Below are 15,850 nucleotides of genomic sequence, written 5' to 3' on the forward strand. Positions count from 1 at the left end.
GGGCTGTGAAAAGAGGTCCAAAATGCACGTTTTTTTGTGATATGAAGCAGCTAGTCTGAAAATGGAGGGAGCCTCTGGGATGAGAAATGTACACAATGCAAAACCGTCAACCGCAGCCGAAGCCAACATCCACACAGGGTGGGACAAAGTAAAAGGCCGGGGAGGGGGGGGGCATTGGTAGGAACTAACCACCAAAATCGCAGAACGGGGGCACACGATAAAAAACATAAATGCAACCCCGTGCTACACAGAGCAGCATATGATGGTGAGGTCACGGCAGTCACTGGCAGCGTTCGCAGCATCCAGCCCGCCCTGCCTCCCTCTCCTCCCTCCTGGTCCCCTGCATCCTCACAATAGCACGCAGATCGGAGCATCCTCCAGGCCGCGCCGCCATAGGCGGGCGCCGCTGTCACTCAGCGCCGGAGCTCTGTAGGGGAGCGGGGGTCTGGGTGGAGAGAGACAGAGGGGAGTAGGAGGGGCGGCTGCAGGGGGGAGGGGTTTCCTTCCTTCTGGAGGGGGGGTGCTCGGATAGAGCAGAGCTGCAGCTGCACCATCTGTCAGGAGCTGAGCCGGGATAGAGAGCCCGCACAGACAGACAGACAGACGGACGCACAGGGAGCAGCGGAGGAGGAGGCCCTGCCTGCCCCGGGGACAGCCGAGCTCCGCAGTCCACCCACCTCAGGCTGTGGCCGGCGGGCCGCGCGCGGGGACAGACCAGCCTCTGACTTCCAGACCCCCGCCAGCCCAGCCCAGCGGACGGAGCCCGGCCCGCAGCGCCCCCTGCAGCCGGCGGACGAGCACGGGGCGCGATGATGTGAGAGGGGAGCGCGCGGCGCTGGCCCCCGGCAGGTGAGGCGCGCGCTTTATTATTGATAATCCTGCAGAGAGGACCGCAGCAAGGCGTGCTGGGGACGGGGGAGTTTTTTTTTAATTCTTAATTTTATTTATTTATTTTATGCGTTTTTATATAGCGCGGACTTTACCCGAGGGTGTCAGGGCTCTTCACAGTAGGAACAGTGATGATACATGAGGGAGAAAATGACAAGAGAACAAATTACAAAAGCAAACGTTAAGTTGCGTGAGGCAAAAGTGACAATTGTGAGTAAACAAAATACAAGAGGCTAGGGGCACAGGTGCGCACCGGCTCTTCCTCCGGGGTCGGGCACCTCGCCTCCTCTCATCTAGTGGTCGGGGTTGCGAAGACCCCCAGCGTGGGAGCTGCGGGGGGGGGGGGGGGGCTCCTGTTCGACATGCGTGCGTTTGTCTGTTGGCTTTTTGTTGGGGATGCTCCCTCGGGTTTGTCACAATAGGCGCCCTCGGTGGTGCCCGGGGGCACGGCGCAGTCAGCTGGCAGATGGTCCAGCCGCTATCCCCTGGCCGAGTTGTTTTGTTGCTCCATGTGGGTACGGGGTGGAGCGTCGTGCGTGCCCCCGTGGCTGCACGGCTGCTGTCTGCTGTTGGCAGGATTATCTCTCTGCAGCCCAGGCAGAGGGGACTCTCCCCCCCTCCATGCCAGGCTGGGCTGCAGGGAGACGCTGATGACATCCACCCAAGCTGCTGCAACCGGTGCCCATGCAGGTGGCACGTAAATCAGCGCCTGGTGCAGGAGACAAAGGACCTTGTACATCAGGCTTCAAGGGCCCTAAATGCGGCCCAGGATGTCTGGTTGATGTCTGCAAATAATTCTCAACCTAACTACAGTAGCAGTAGGAGAAATATACCAGGTGCCCCTGCCCACCTGTACCTGCCAAGGTTGGGGGGGGAGGGGGGCGTGTTGGAGCTTAGGCCATCTAAAAAATCCTCCCACTGCAAAAAGGTCAACTTTTCAGAGCAGAATTGGGGTTCGTTTGACACCGCCTGAACGCCAAGCTTCAGTTGTTTTATTGCATGCATTGAACTAAGCGGGTGTTTTTGTGATGTTTTTATATTGTTACATCTGGTTATGTCGTGTAAGATTTGTAAAGTGCCAGCCTGGCACCGAGTTTCCTTCTGGGTACTGGGGTAGGTGGGGGCAGCTGAAGTACACAGCTCTTTTTCGGGGAAAATTAAACGTGCTTTCCAATAGTATACTACATCTACACCGCATTTGGAAAAAGTGATTTTCTAACAACCCGGCGAGATGAAGACGAAAGAGGGGGGAAGGCTTTGAGCGTGAGATGAACCAGGGTAAAAAAGTGGCGCATCATTTAGATTAATTGCGTGAGCGCAGACCAGTGCCACAAATGCCAAGTCAGAGGTTTGAGATTCAGAGCGCTCACATGGGCGGAGGGGTCTGTTGGAAGGAGCCGGGCTCTGGTGAAATGCAAGGCCGGCCCGGTCAATGTCACTGTGGGCAGACAGCTACATTGTGGCTGGAAAGGATCTTTTTCGAGCAGGGAAAACAGAGGCCGACGAGAAACAGAGGGAGAGAGCCTTCGGAGGCCTTGTGCTGTTCCTGCCTGTGCACAGCCTCCTTGGCTGAACGTTCACCCTCCCTCTGCGGCCTCTGACTGCAGCCTCCCAGGCCCGGATGGAGTCATTTCTCACCCTCGCCTTTTATCTGCTTGAAATGGAAAAAAATAGAAGTGCAGGTACACTGTATCAGAGTACCTGCTTTTTGTCTGAGAAGTGCCGGTACAAGCCACTTAAAAATAATACGTCTCTCTTGAGAAGTACTGTAGGTACTCTCCTTGAAACAAAAAAGTGCTGTGTACTCAGTACCTGCCTATTTAAAGCGCTGCTTTTAACCCATTCCTCAATGCTCCATCTTATGATGAATGAAGCTGATTATTTTAAAGTGCAGATGACGCGAAGGCGGCCTCGCTACCACCACCCCCTGCATGTACATCTGCCACCACGAGACTCCGACTGGATGCCTAGACCTGCTGAACGCCTGTCTTTGCAAGCTTGGATTACAATGGCATCTCATACTTTGCAAATTACTCCCAACACAATTCTGTAGCCTCTTGTCAGGCATACTTGGCCATGTAAAAAGCGCTTTGGTCCCCTGCAAGGCATAGGAAAGCGCTATTGTTCATCAGCATATTTCTGTGCTGTGAGGCCACCCAGTGGCACGCAGCGCTCCACAAAGCCTTTAATAAATGAACATAAATAAGCATTGTATGCCTGAATCTGCTGCTGATTGGAGTCTGTTCACAGTCCTGTACCAGGATCACACTGTGTAGTGTGAAGACACAAATGTGCCATGTTATGAAATGCGCTGATTATTCAGCCTCTCGAGGGCAGCCCTCTGAGCTGACGTGCAGAGAGTAGTTTAAAAGGCATCTATTGTATGTATATACGTGTGTATATGATATTTCTATAGCGAGAACCGAGCTGAAAGGCAACAAAGTGTTTTGCATGGTCAGCGCCAAGCATAAAGTCAACTAGTAATAGTAGAGGTAGCTGGCTTGTGGACGATTGATGCATTGTGATGTAGTGTTCTTTAAAGAGGTGCATATTCAACTCTTTCCTAAATTGGAGCAGGGTTGGGGGTTTCCCGATGGATACAGGGTTGTTGTTCCAGATCCTGGGTGCATAGATGGAAAACTCCTGCTGCCTTTTTTTTTTTTTACACTTCTTAGTCTGCAATCTGAAGGTGCTCTGGCTGCGGGTGTCCCGAGAACCACTAGAGATGGTGATCTTTTCTCTTGTGCTTCAGTCCGAGTTTTTTCACCAGAATAACTTTTCACTGATTGGCTGAAAGAGGTAAAAGTACCCCTGGACGTCAAATCTTTAAAGTGCCAGGGCTAGTTGAAGTGGTACTGCCCAACCTTTGACTGTTGATGACAACCGTGGTCTCATCACCTGCCTCCTAATAGCCTCCTTTTTCGGTGTGTGTGTGTGTGTGTGTGGGGGGGGGGGGGGTTAGGGGAAGGAACATTAGTGAAACTTATAAAAAGTAAACATATCCCTTGGAGCCCAGTTACTTCCTTACCTCTGAGACAAGGGTAGCAAGGGTAGCCCCAGTGTTACCAAATGGAATCCCCCCCCCCATTGACATTCATGAAGGTGTGTGGCGAAAGTAAGGTTCATATTGCACGGTGTTGTAGTAAACACCTTAATTCATCCCACTCTAACATTCATTCATTATGCACATTAATGTTTGCTAGAAAACAGCAGCCCAGAATTTGAGAAATTGCACTCGTTTTTTTCCTAACGATATGATATTTCCTTTTTGTCCACGTTTCATAATAACAACTTTATTTATATCATGCTTAATACTTCAGTTTTGTTTTCATAGCGGGACCTAAGGGTCACACAGAGATCTTAGTTCATTGAGCATCTTGGGGTTTAGGTAAATGAAAAGAAAACATAACCTCCTAGTTCGAGTGACACTAGGTCAACGTTTGGGGCCCACACAGTGAGATAAGTAAACAGCACCGCATTATTGTGGTTTAAATAAGTTCATGCCTATTCAGTCAGATTAAAGCTGATTCCTGGTTATCTGATATATACTCACTTGTACGGTCCAAAAGGGGGTGGGCAACTGTGTAACCAACTTCGTGTCAGCAAGCATATTGGGACAACGTAGTTCTTCAAGAACATGAACAGAGCCATTTTTAAGTCCCAAGCGAGAGTCTATCCATGCAAATCCCAAACTTATTTTTACAAAACCACACAAGAGATTTGTCCTGTCCACTTGTGAGACTCAAAAAAGGCTAGCCTAGTCTTCTCTGAGTCACACACAGCTGGAGGGAGGATTTTTTTATAGGGCAGTTTTTGAGCACAGCTGATCTGAACATGTACTTATGTATGTGGAATGTATGCAGCAGAAACCTAGTAAACAAGCATTGGCAAAGCCATTACATCTTGCATATGAATGCTGTTGGCTTTGGCAATGTTTTGTAGCCATGCTGTAGAGCAGCGTTGTTGCTTTGCAGTGTGAATAAAACAAATTAAAAAAATCTATGACACAGCCAGAGTTAATGTAATGCAGTCTTGCATTTTTTTTTTTAATGTGCATTAGCGCTCGATGCATCATAGTCCTTTTTTAATACTATTTTTAGCCTAGCTGCATAGCGGGCATGCTGATATACATCATGGTTACATATCATTGCCAAAGTCGGCAATGCCCATGCTGTACAGTATGAACAAATGGCAATAACAGAACCAATAGACTTATAGGCGAGACCTATTGGGTTTGCCAATGCTTGTTGGGTGTCCAGCACCCCTGTGATTCTGTGCAAATCAATTTATCTCCCCATGGGTGAAAAAGAAAGAAAATATGACAGTTGGCAAAAAATCCTATGACATAAAAAAGCTATTGTGCCCAAGTCTGTGTCTTAGTGAAAATACATTTGGAAGCAGATAACATCTGCTGTCACAATAAAAGTATCTGTTGTTACAATAAAGATCCATTTAAAAGAGAACTGGCTTATTTGAAGTGTGTGTGGCATAGTAAAACATAGTTACAAATGGCAAGAGATTCAACAAAGAAGACAGGGAAGATGAAAAAATCAAAGTAGTACCTCAACCACAGCGGAAGTACAGTAATCAGCAAGCCCCTTATTGTTTACAATATCTTTCGCAAGCGAGAGTGCATGCGCCCGTCACAGGCGGGACCTCAAAAGTAACTGTACAAGGCAAAGACACAGTTAAGGTGGGATTGGAGGGGTAACTGGTTTCTAAGAGCAGAAGCGGAATGTTACTGCATCACGATATAGTGTTCAGTAAAGGGGTGGGTCTTCAGTGCTTGCTTAAATTGGAGCAGGGTTAAATATGTTAAACTAATAAAGACTAACACTGACTGGACAAGAAATCGAGCTCGTTGACCTGCCTTGGTGCAACCAGGTGTTTGGTTTCACTGTGCAGTGCTTAGGGTACTACTTCCCTGACAAAGGCTGTTAGGGTGGAATGGCACAACATGGTGGAAAAAATGTCGTATCCACTACCACAATAACATCAACGTAATAACAATAAACATAAATAATAATAAAAAAAACATATATATATTTATATATATATATATGTGTGAAATTTGCACCACAACGGGTTCGGCTTTTTCGTCCCTTGTTTATTCAACCGAGACGAGTTGACGACGCGCTGGCGCCGGACGGAGAATTTGGAATATATATATATATATATGTCTCCTTAGTTCACAGCTCATGTACCGCAATATTTTTCGGTTCAAGCAGACCACAGGTTAGTGCTTCAGTATATTTTTTTAATAGCCATAACGGGTTTCGGTCCAGCTGGACCTTGATCACATGAAAACACCGATGTGTGTTCCCACCACATTTAAATTGACCAGTGCATTGGTGATTGGTACAATGGAATAGGCATGGAAGACATAGTTTCACAGGATGTATGACATTACAACGCATGCTTTTACATCGCATGCCTTTACAACGCTGTTTTTACAACGCATGCCTTTACAACGCATAGTGCTTTGGGGCGCTGGATAGTGAATTGTTTAATTTACTATTCCAACTCCAGTCCCCGTGGATAGTAGGGAAGGTGTTGGGTAGTAAATTAAACCTATTCCCTATCCTAGAGCGCCCCCCAGCGCAATGCGTTGTAATGGTTTGCGTTGTAAAAGTTGCGTCGTAAAGGCACTGCGTGTTAAAAGTTGCGTTGTAAAGGTTGTTCACCAGTTTCACATAGTGTTTTGAAATTTTACAATGCCCATTATTTGCATTTTGTTCTAACATGCCTTTTCATTATGATAATACCTTTTCAAAACAGTTGTTTTAATGTCTGTATAAATACATACTTGTACAAAAGTAAAACCAGTAAAAAAGGGATCTTCACTTCAACTACTATAACGGGCATTGAAATTGTTGCATATTGATTGAATAAATAGATGAATAAATAAATAATAATTACTTATTTAAAATACTTTTTCTGTTAATTACAATAAATATTATGTAAAAACAGTCTTCACCAATTCATAAACAACATATTTAAAAACTATATATATATCACAACACAACTCCTGCTTCACAAGGAAGAGAGCAGCACGCACACGAGGACTGCTGGATTAAGGCTTTTTTATTAATAAAAGGACCTCCTCTGACCCAGCAGAAAGGAGAGACGCATTTCGGCTGACACAGCAGCCTTTCTCCTTCTGGTAAGCGCCATTTTTCTTTAAAATATATACTGTGTCCCAATCATAGACATAGAGAACATATTGTTCACATGATGTGTTCAAACACATGAATAAATAAAGTTACATTCAAAGTGCAATACAACATGATATACACAAAGTGGAAATTGCAATTGCGGTATCACAAAATAGAATATATACAGAGAGAACATATAATGCATTACGATGTGCCTATTAAGTGCAAAGTGCATCAGCAATCCACCAGAACAACCTGTACATACATAATTTGTAAAATTAATAAGTAGCACTGAGAATGTATGGCCATTTCATCCATTGTATTGGAACAACCATTATTATGTTACCAAACTTTAAAAGTATAGCGCAAACCCCCTCCGGTGGCACTAATACAATGAATATGAAAATCATGCTGCTAACTGCATGGTAAACCGGAAATTACGCAAAACTCATCTCTTTTCCCCAAACATTTCAGAGCACTTGGACTAATGTTGGTGATGCCACTGTTACTGGCTATATAGCACACTGCTATTTAATCCAAATAAGTTCACAATAGCTAACTCCAACACTGTTAAAATACTGAAGATGACAGTGCCATATAGGAAATGAGTGCACACAATGTGTACTTTAATTAGTGTGTATAACCACCCGAACATAATGAAATCAGGCAGGACGGGACTACCAATCCCATAATCCCACATTAAAGTAATACATGAACTGTTAAACTGCATTGATGAACCTTATGGCACACAAAATTGTTGATGCCGGCGTTGTCAAATGAACACGATAAAACGGAATAACTTTGTAAAGAATCAGATCTCAAATTATATTTATCTATACACAGGTAAGGATACATTTACTATTCTTAATTCCACATCTTCTTACATTAATGACTCTGCTAGTAGATATTGTGGGATGCAATATTTTTTGCAGGTCAATATTTCAACCATGATATTGTGGTATAATAGGACTGGGATGTCTACTTTCTAACCTAGCTGGTACCAAGAAGTGAGAAGTCTGTTTTCTAACCCTACTGGATCCAAGATTTTTCCTCCAGCGAGGGAAGTGCCTGGGGATATAATTCAGATCTCACATGTGTTAGGCGATCTTGAGGTGCATAAAAGTTGCTACATCCCTGGCTCCAGACATGCCTACTGTAACTCTATTTAAGCATAAGCACCAATCAACTGCATAGACTTCAAACAGTTCAAAACCAGCCCACCAGCTTCCTGTTTCTCTTCCCGTGACCCCTATTCTTCCCAATAATGCACTGGTTTAACATCCAGAAAAGAATTATATTTAACCGCATGCGCGCTAGCGGTTTTCCCGCTGCGTTTTTAAAATTACCGTGTTACATGACAAGCTCAGCTCGTCATCAGCGTACGAGCGTCGTCGCTCATGACGAGCTGAGCTCGTCATGAGCGCGGAAGGGGTTAAACTCTGCTTAGTTCACAAATGTATTTTTTGACCCACACTTGATTATCTGAATACCAAACTAACAAAAATGGGTTCATACATGTAACATGGGCTCTACACTCAGACTCTGCTAATCTTTGACTGATCCCCGCCTCCAAAAATCTTTTAAAGGTGGAAAATCGTTCTCCATTTCTGCTCTTGAATAATCAGCATGTAGAGCGTACAGCTATCTCCTCCCACAATCTTTTTTTGGAAAAAGCTTATGTTTTTCACTTATGTGTCTTCCTCTTCTAGCAGTCTTTCTATGGTATCGTAAACCCCCAGACACCCTTCGTGTATGACTGTGCTCTATAAATATCCTACATAACATGACATGGCATAACATAACAAGTTTCCAGCAAGAGGTGAGAGAGCCAGATGCGCCAGGGACAAATGTGGGCCACTACGACCATGGCTGCGCGCCCTTTAATGGAGAACTTCTTCAGCACTTCCTGTGCGGAGGGAAGTAGGAGGAGACATAAGTTTGTGACCTGACAAGTTCACCCAAGGCATCCCTTGAGACCTCGTCTTCTCTTGTGGTGTCCTTCACACAAAGCCCTCTCTACTGGGTCAACCTTTGAAGAGGTTCAGAGCCTGATCATGTCAGGCATGGATGAGGTCTCCCCCTTCTCAAGTTTTAGGTGCCACACATGCGTAGCTTGCCCCCTCAGTGGGATCCGTCAGTACTTCTTCACCGGTGGGATATGCACCACAGAAAGAAGTCATACATCAGAGTCCTCTCCACAAGGTCCTAGGTAGACTGTTCACCATTGCCTGCTTATTAAAAACATGGTGTTGTGTCACCCAGTTTGATCATGACCCTCCACAGTCAAATGCAGGAAATGAGGTAAAATTGTTGAAAGAGAGTTACTGTACTCCGTCTCTTCCACCCCCTCAGTCATTTTATGCCATGGCACTAATCTCTCATGGTCTATATTCATTTTTTAAAGTTTTCGAGGTGCCAGGGAGGAGCTACTTAAAATGGAATTTGAAATCTACTGCATCCATCTTCCAGCATGGCAGCTGCACCACAAACCTCAATAGTAAATATTTCCTCTCAAGAACTCACAAAAGTAAAAAGGAGAGGTAAGAGGTTTTTTTTATTGGGGGGCGGGGCTTCCACTGTATAAAAAGAGCCAGTAGGTTGATATTTTACATCTGCCTGGCTCAGTAAGGCGACAGCGGCCACGTCTTGCCACATCCACCGCATCTGTTGTCTTGGAAACCAGATGAGAGGAGATGTAGAGAGCAGAACACATTTCTTCAGATTGCACCTCATCCATCTAACTAGGACCAGGTTGAGCACGTGTGGCGCCATTAGGGGTTTTGACCAATGTGAAGGTGCTGGCTGCGAGAGTCATCTGAAATCTGAGGCAACTAGATCAAGTCAGTTGAATAGATCTCCTTCACAGGTGAGCTCGTGGCCCTGCAAGTGTTCTAGAGAACATGGGACTGAGAACTTTCTGGTGCCACCAAGCTGTGGCAGCTTAACAAGAATGATCCGTCATTGCCCTATAGGATGACTCCTGAGTGTTCAACCTTGCGACGCACCCAGTGTGTCCCCCGTACAGAGGGAGGTGAGAGGGGACCGGCATAGCTTTCTCCCTGCTGACAGGAGCAGCCTCCAGCATTTATAATGAATGGGGGAATCCTCCTTTTATAGCCTTTACCTGTGCAGCTAGTTATTCAGGTTATGGTGATATGTCACACCTGCACCCGGGCATTGACCATGCTGGGTCCAATTAGGTACTTTTTCTGATATGAATAGATGTCACACCTTCACCAGGTGACACGTCACACCTGCACCCAGACCCTCAGCTTCCGGAGTGCACTAAGGTGCTTTCTCCGAGAGGAATAGATCTCACACCTGCACTCAGTGACATGCCACATCAGCAACCGGGCTGTAACCTTGCGGAGTGCACTTAGTCTGTCTCTCAAGATGAATAGAGGTCACACCTGCACCAGGTGACATGTCCCTTCTGCTCCCTGACCGTGACCTTGTGGAGTACGCTAAGGTGCTTTTGTCGGAAATGAACAGATGTCACACCTGGACCAAGTGGCAAGTCACACCTCCACTCGGACCATGACCATGCGAGTGCACTAACGTACTTTCTCTGAGAGGAACATACGTCACACCTGCACCAGGTGACACGTCACACCTGCACCAGGTTACATGTCCCACCTGTACCCAGACCATGACCTTGCGGAGTACACTAAGGTGCTTTCTCTGAGAGGAACAGAGGTCACACCTGCACCAGGTGACATGTCCCACCTGTACCCAGACCATGACCTTGCGGAGTGCACTAAGGTGCTTTCTGAGAAGAATAGAGGTCACACCTGCACCAGGTGTCACGTCACACCTGCACCCAGACCGTGACCTTGCGGAGTGCACTAAGGTGCTTTCTGAGAAGAATAGAGGTCACACCTGCACCAGGTGTCACGTCACACCTGCACCCAGACCGTGACCTTGCGGAGTACACTAAGGTGCTTTCTCTGAGAGGAACTGAGGTCACTCCTGCACCAGGTGACACGTCACACCTGCACCCGGACCGTGACCTTGAGGAGTACACTAAGGTGCTTTCTCTGAGAGGAACTGAGGTCACACCTGCACCAGGTGACACGTCACACCTGCACCCGGACCGTGACCTTGCGGAGTGCACTAAGGTGCTTTCTCTGAGAGGAACAGAGGTCACACCTACACCAGGTGACACGTCACACCTGCACCCGGACCGTGACCTTGCGGAGTACACTAAGGTGCTTTCTCTGAGAGGAACAGAGGTCACACCTGCACCAGGTGACATGACATGTCCCACCTGCACCCGGACCTTGACCTTGCGGAGTACACTAAGGTGCTTTCTCTGAGAGGAACAGAGGTCACACCTGCACCAGGTGACACGTCACACCTGCACCCGGACCGTGACCTTGCGGAGTACACTAAGGTGCTTTCTCTGAGAGGAACAGAGGTCACACCTGCACCAGGTGACACGTCACACCTGCACCCGGACCGTGACCTTGCGGAGTACACTAAGGTGCTTTCTCTGACAGGAACAGAGGTCACACCTGCACCAGGTGACACGTCACACCTGCACCCAGACCTTGACCTTGCGGAGTACACTAAGGTGCTTTCTCTGAGAGGAACAGAGGTCACACCTGCACCAGGTGACACATCACACCTGCACCCAGACCTTGATCTTGCGGAGTACACTAAGGTGCTTTCTCTGAGAGGAACAGAGGTCACACCTACACCAGGTGACACGTCACACCTGCACCCGGACCGTGACCTTGCGGAGTACACTAAGGTGTTTTCTCTGAGAGGAACAGAGGTCACACCTGCACCAGGTGGCACGTCACACCTGCACCAGGAGACATGTCCCTTCTGCTCCCTGACCTTACGGAGTGCACTAAGGTGTTTTCTCTGAGATGAATAGATGTGCGTATCCGTAAGTGATGTACCACCATAAACCGCAGTGTTCAAGACTATAAGTGTCCTTCAGATGTGTTAAGGGCACATCTTGTATCGATTAGGGTCAACTTAACGCGGTCTCAGCCCAGGTCTCACTTACTGTAAGTGGGATGAATAATCACATTTTCAGAACAGAGCCTTCTTCTGCAAATTAATCCAGAACCCAGGAGTTTTTTTTTCTGAGATACTTATTTTTTAAAGTTTCGAAACCCTGTGTGGGCCGAACATCCCCTTTTTTTGGTCAGATCTTCCTGCGTGACACATCAGGTTAATTCTGAGGGAGTTTCAGAAGGAAACGTGGGATGGCAGGCATGTGAGAGTGTGACAGAATCTATGCAGCAGTGACGTGGATTTCTTAGAAATAACTGTGAGTAAAGTAAGATAGTTCAGTGGCTGAGCACATACCCCGAATCAGGCAAGTCACAGGTTCAGTACATTTACATCCCAACATTTTGAGGGCAATAAAACGAATATCACCTGAGAGAAAAGGTACCCTTCTACTTCTATAGTTTTAGGTCTGGGACAAGGGGGCAAAAATACCAATAAACAATAAGCAAAATCCCACTTGACTTGTATTTTTTTCTTAAATGCCTAATCACTGCTTGTGGTTCTGACCCCCCTGCTTCTACTCAAAATGCTTATTCATTTATCAAACATAGTTTGTTCTTTATTTCTTATTATTTATCTGACTTAATATCACCAAAAAATATATTCAACATTAGTGCACAATTGATTTCACATACTTTTAACATATTATTCCATAGATTGCTTGGCTGGAACACTGTACATTAAACACAATGAACACATTAAAATGTAATAAACCCCCACATGACATTCACTCACTCATGCACCCATCCAGAATCACCACCTATCATACTCTCTGTACACTCCGACCAATCCACTCTACACACACACAAACACAAAGTACAACAGGAAAACAATTTTGATTTTAGCCGTTGTAGTGTTGTGGACTGGAGTCATTCTCAAAGAACGGTCAACACACGTTTCGGTGTAGAAACTCTTTTTTTCTAGTCACCTTCTTCAGGACCACACTACAATACAATTGCTTCAAAAGGTGGTCAGTGGGGGAATATAGACATGGAGAGCTAAAGCATACATGTATCAGAATAAAGTAGCACGCTCCTCGATATATATATATTTTTTTAAAGCTTCAACTTCAAGGGTCTAATAACAGGGATCGTCAGACACAGTCCTCAGGTTTTAGTCCTCGCTGAGCGGGACAGAAATGCCCCCTCACTTTAGAGCAATTACTTCTGGTTTGATCCTGTGAAGCCCTCTTCTATAGACAGAATGTCATAGTCCTATGAAAGGAGGGAACCTATGAAGACCTTAAGAGTCATTCTTTATAATGTAAGCGTCGTTGCTGGGCTCCCTTCTGTATCTGCAGAGATTGGATGCCTCGAATATTGCTGAGCCGATAATAATAACTCCTGTTTTTTCATCAAGCAGCATTTTAATTTGTGGTATGCTATTTAGCAAGTGTTAATAACGTTAATAAACATTGGTAAACTCGATGGGTCTGACTTTTGCAAACACATGCAACAGGCATTAAAACTTTGAAAGTAATAGCAAGTCATAGTGTCGCCATCTAAAGATGGTATGCGTATGTTTGCAAAAATAAATGCAAAATGACCCATTACAAAAATACGTTTAAAAAAAATGGAATGAAAGCAAACATGAAAGGAGAGATTGGCCTATCAAAATGTGAAAATAAGGACCCCTTGTAACTAATGAACATTCTAGGACAGGGAAAATACAATTGACAATATAGAAAATCTCTAGGCAAAAAATCGGTCACTCAAATACTGTAGCAGACCTCAAATTAACAATAATAAAGCTAAACTCAATGCATTGATACATTGAAGAACCACCACTACATCATGTTATTAACCTTCTGTTTTTTTCTGTTTTTTGTGTGGCTCGTCACGTTCTATTATATGTATGGTCTTCATTTATTGTGATGTTACATTTATTTTTGTGATAATTTATTTGTATATTGTGTGACCACGAGATCAAGCATTTACAGTTTCATTAATCGTAATGTGATACAGCATTGTCCTGTCATTGTTTGCATTTGTCTCATCAGTCGATTGATGTATTTCGAGCCATCTTTTTAAATTTTTGTACTAATAAAATTAAGCTTTTTAAAAAAAAATAATTGATTGGTACATTGAGTTTAACTTTATTATTGTTAATTTGAGGTCTTCTACAATATTTGAGTGATCTATATATGTTGCCTAGTGATTTTCTATATTGTCATTTGAGATTGGCCTATCAGCCATGGAACAGAAGTGGTCTACTCTCTAAGAAGCTATGCAAATATGCACAAACAAAATGCCATCACTCACACTGAAGCAGAAGTGAGCTGACCTATTCCCCCATGTTGTAAGCTATGGAAGATATAAGCAAATGTGAATGCACATGAGCAGCCCAATAGACGAAGGGGGCTGATTGAAAGCTCCTGAATGTATATGTACACGTATGTATTTTTGTGAAGAAGCACATCCTAAAAGCAATACAGAAAGTGCATTCGAGCTCTCAAAACTGTGTGTGAACTGATGGAGGCTGTTGGATTCTTCACACTCAGCTTGTTTTTCTTGTGATGTCACCAGTACCTAATGTAATAGAAAAAAGTCACTGCATGTTAATGCCTCAAACAACGTACTTGAATACACTTGGGGTTGACTGATGAATTGTATTGAATTTATGCATGTGTATGCCTAAGTACTCTGCAGGATGTTTCATACTGCTCCATTGCACGGGTCTGTATTGCTCAGCAATTGGTGTCTGTTTTAAGTTTGGAGACCTAGTTACCAGGCTTTCATGCATGTTATGTGTGGTGTGTTTTAGTTAATTTCACCTGGATTAATGAGATGTGAATTTCTGGGAGGAATGATGTGCTATTGAGGTGGGAATCCTGTACTCATGCGGTTGGCTTGGATCCTTGCCATGGAGTTGATCGTGCTGGTGGTTTTGCCTAATGTGAAATGAAGTAAAACTTAATATTGAAGTGCTCTTGAGGTGGCTGCCTTTATCAAGCTGTGTGGATTGGAGCTATGTTACATGTGTAATGATGGTGCTACAGGTTATCTCCAGTGCTTAATTTGAGCAGGTGGTTTCCGGTACTCAGACCTGCACTTGTGAACACCTGCACTTATGACAGTCTGCCACATGGTAGCGCTGTTTGTTTAATTTGTAGATGAGCACACCAACAGTTCATTATGAATTCAACTTGTCAATGGTTGTTAGTTGCCTAAGATAAATAAACAACATCTGTGGCTTCGTTGTATAGAGCACTAAAAATGATTCCGTTTTTAAATGATGAGAGTTAAAGAACTATACAGAGTCTCTTTGAAGATACATCAAAGGCAGAGAAACCAGTGGAGGGTGGGATCGCTGCAGAGTTAAGACTTTTTTTTTGCCTGAACGAACTGATAGACTGTCCTATGTGAAAAAGGCAGAAACAGAAAGGGAAGCAATGGAATATTGGAGCAGAGGGTCTATTCCAGTTGTTATTGGCCCTGAGCCGCTCTATTGCCTGTATTGGTGCTCTTAACGTTCCAATGTTTTAATAACCATTTTAAGACCTCAAGCTACAAACTTGAAAGGATTGTGGCCTATTGACTAGAGCTGCCGACTTTGTCACATGAGGTTTGGATACTCGCCTCAGCTCAACATCCGGCGATTCCGAAAAAAATCTCTTCATCTCTCCCTGTTCCTAATAAAAAATGTGTAATATAGTTTGGCTCTGTTGTAAAGCGCTTGAATGCTGCCAGGTTCGTGATATTAAAAAAAAAGCAAAATTACGTCTCCAGTTATCATTAATTGGTCGTGTTTCCCTTCCGTTTGATCACGAATCAGCTCGCCTC

General features: G+C 44.8%; 1 protein-coding gene across 4 annotated transcripts in view; it reads left to right on the plus strand.

Moving 5' to 3' along the window:
• The first annotated feature begins 360 nt into the window (after positions 1 to 360).
• The window catches only part of FYN (FYN proto-oncogene, Src family tyrosine kinase), a 541,378-nt gene continuing 525,888 nt past the window's right edge, over positions 361 to 15,850 (plus strand). Inside the window, exon 1 of one of the 4 annotated variants that reach the window (XM_078649135.1) lies at positions 361 to 849. The gene's annotated coding sequence lies outside the window, so the exon portion shown is untranslated. The remainder of the gene's footprint in view (positions 850 to 15,850) is intronic. The other 3 variants (XM_078649136.1, XM_078649133.1, XM_078649134.1) reach the window with 3 other exon arrangements.

This window comes from Lissotriton helveticus, chromosome 6 (genome assembly GCF_964261635.1).
Source record: "Lissotriton helveticus chromosome 6, aLisHel1.1, whole genome shotgun sequence".
Lineage (NCBI taxonomy): Eukaryota > Metazoa > Chordata > Amphibia > Caudata > Salamandridae > Lissotriton > Lissotriton helveticus.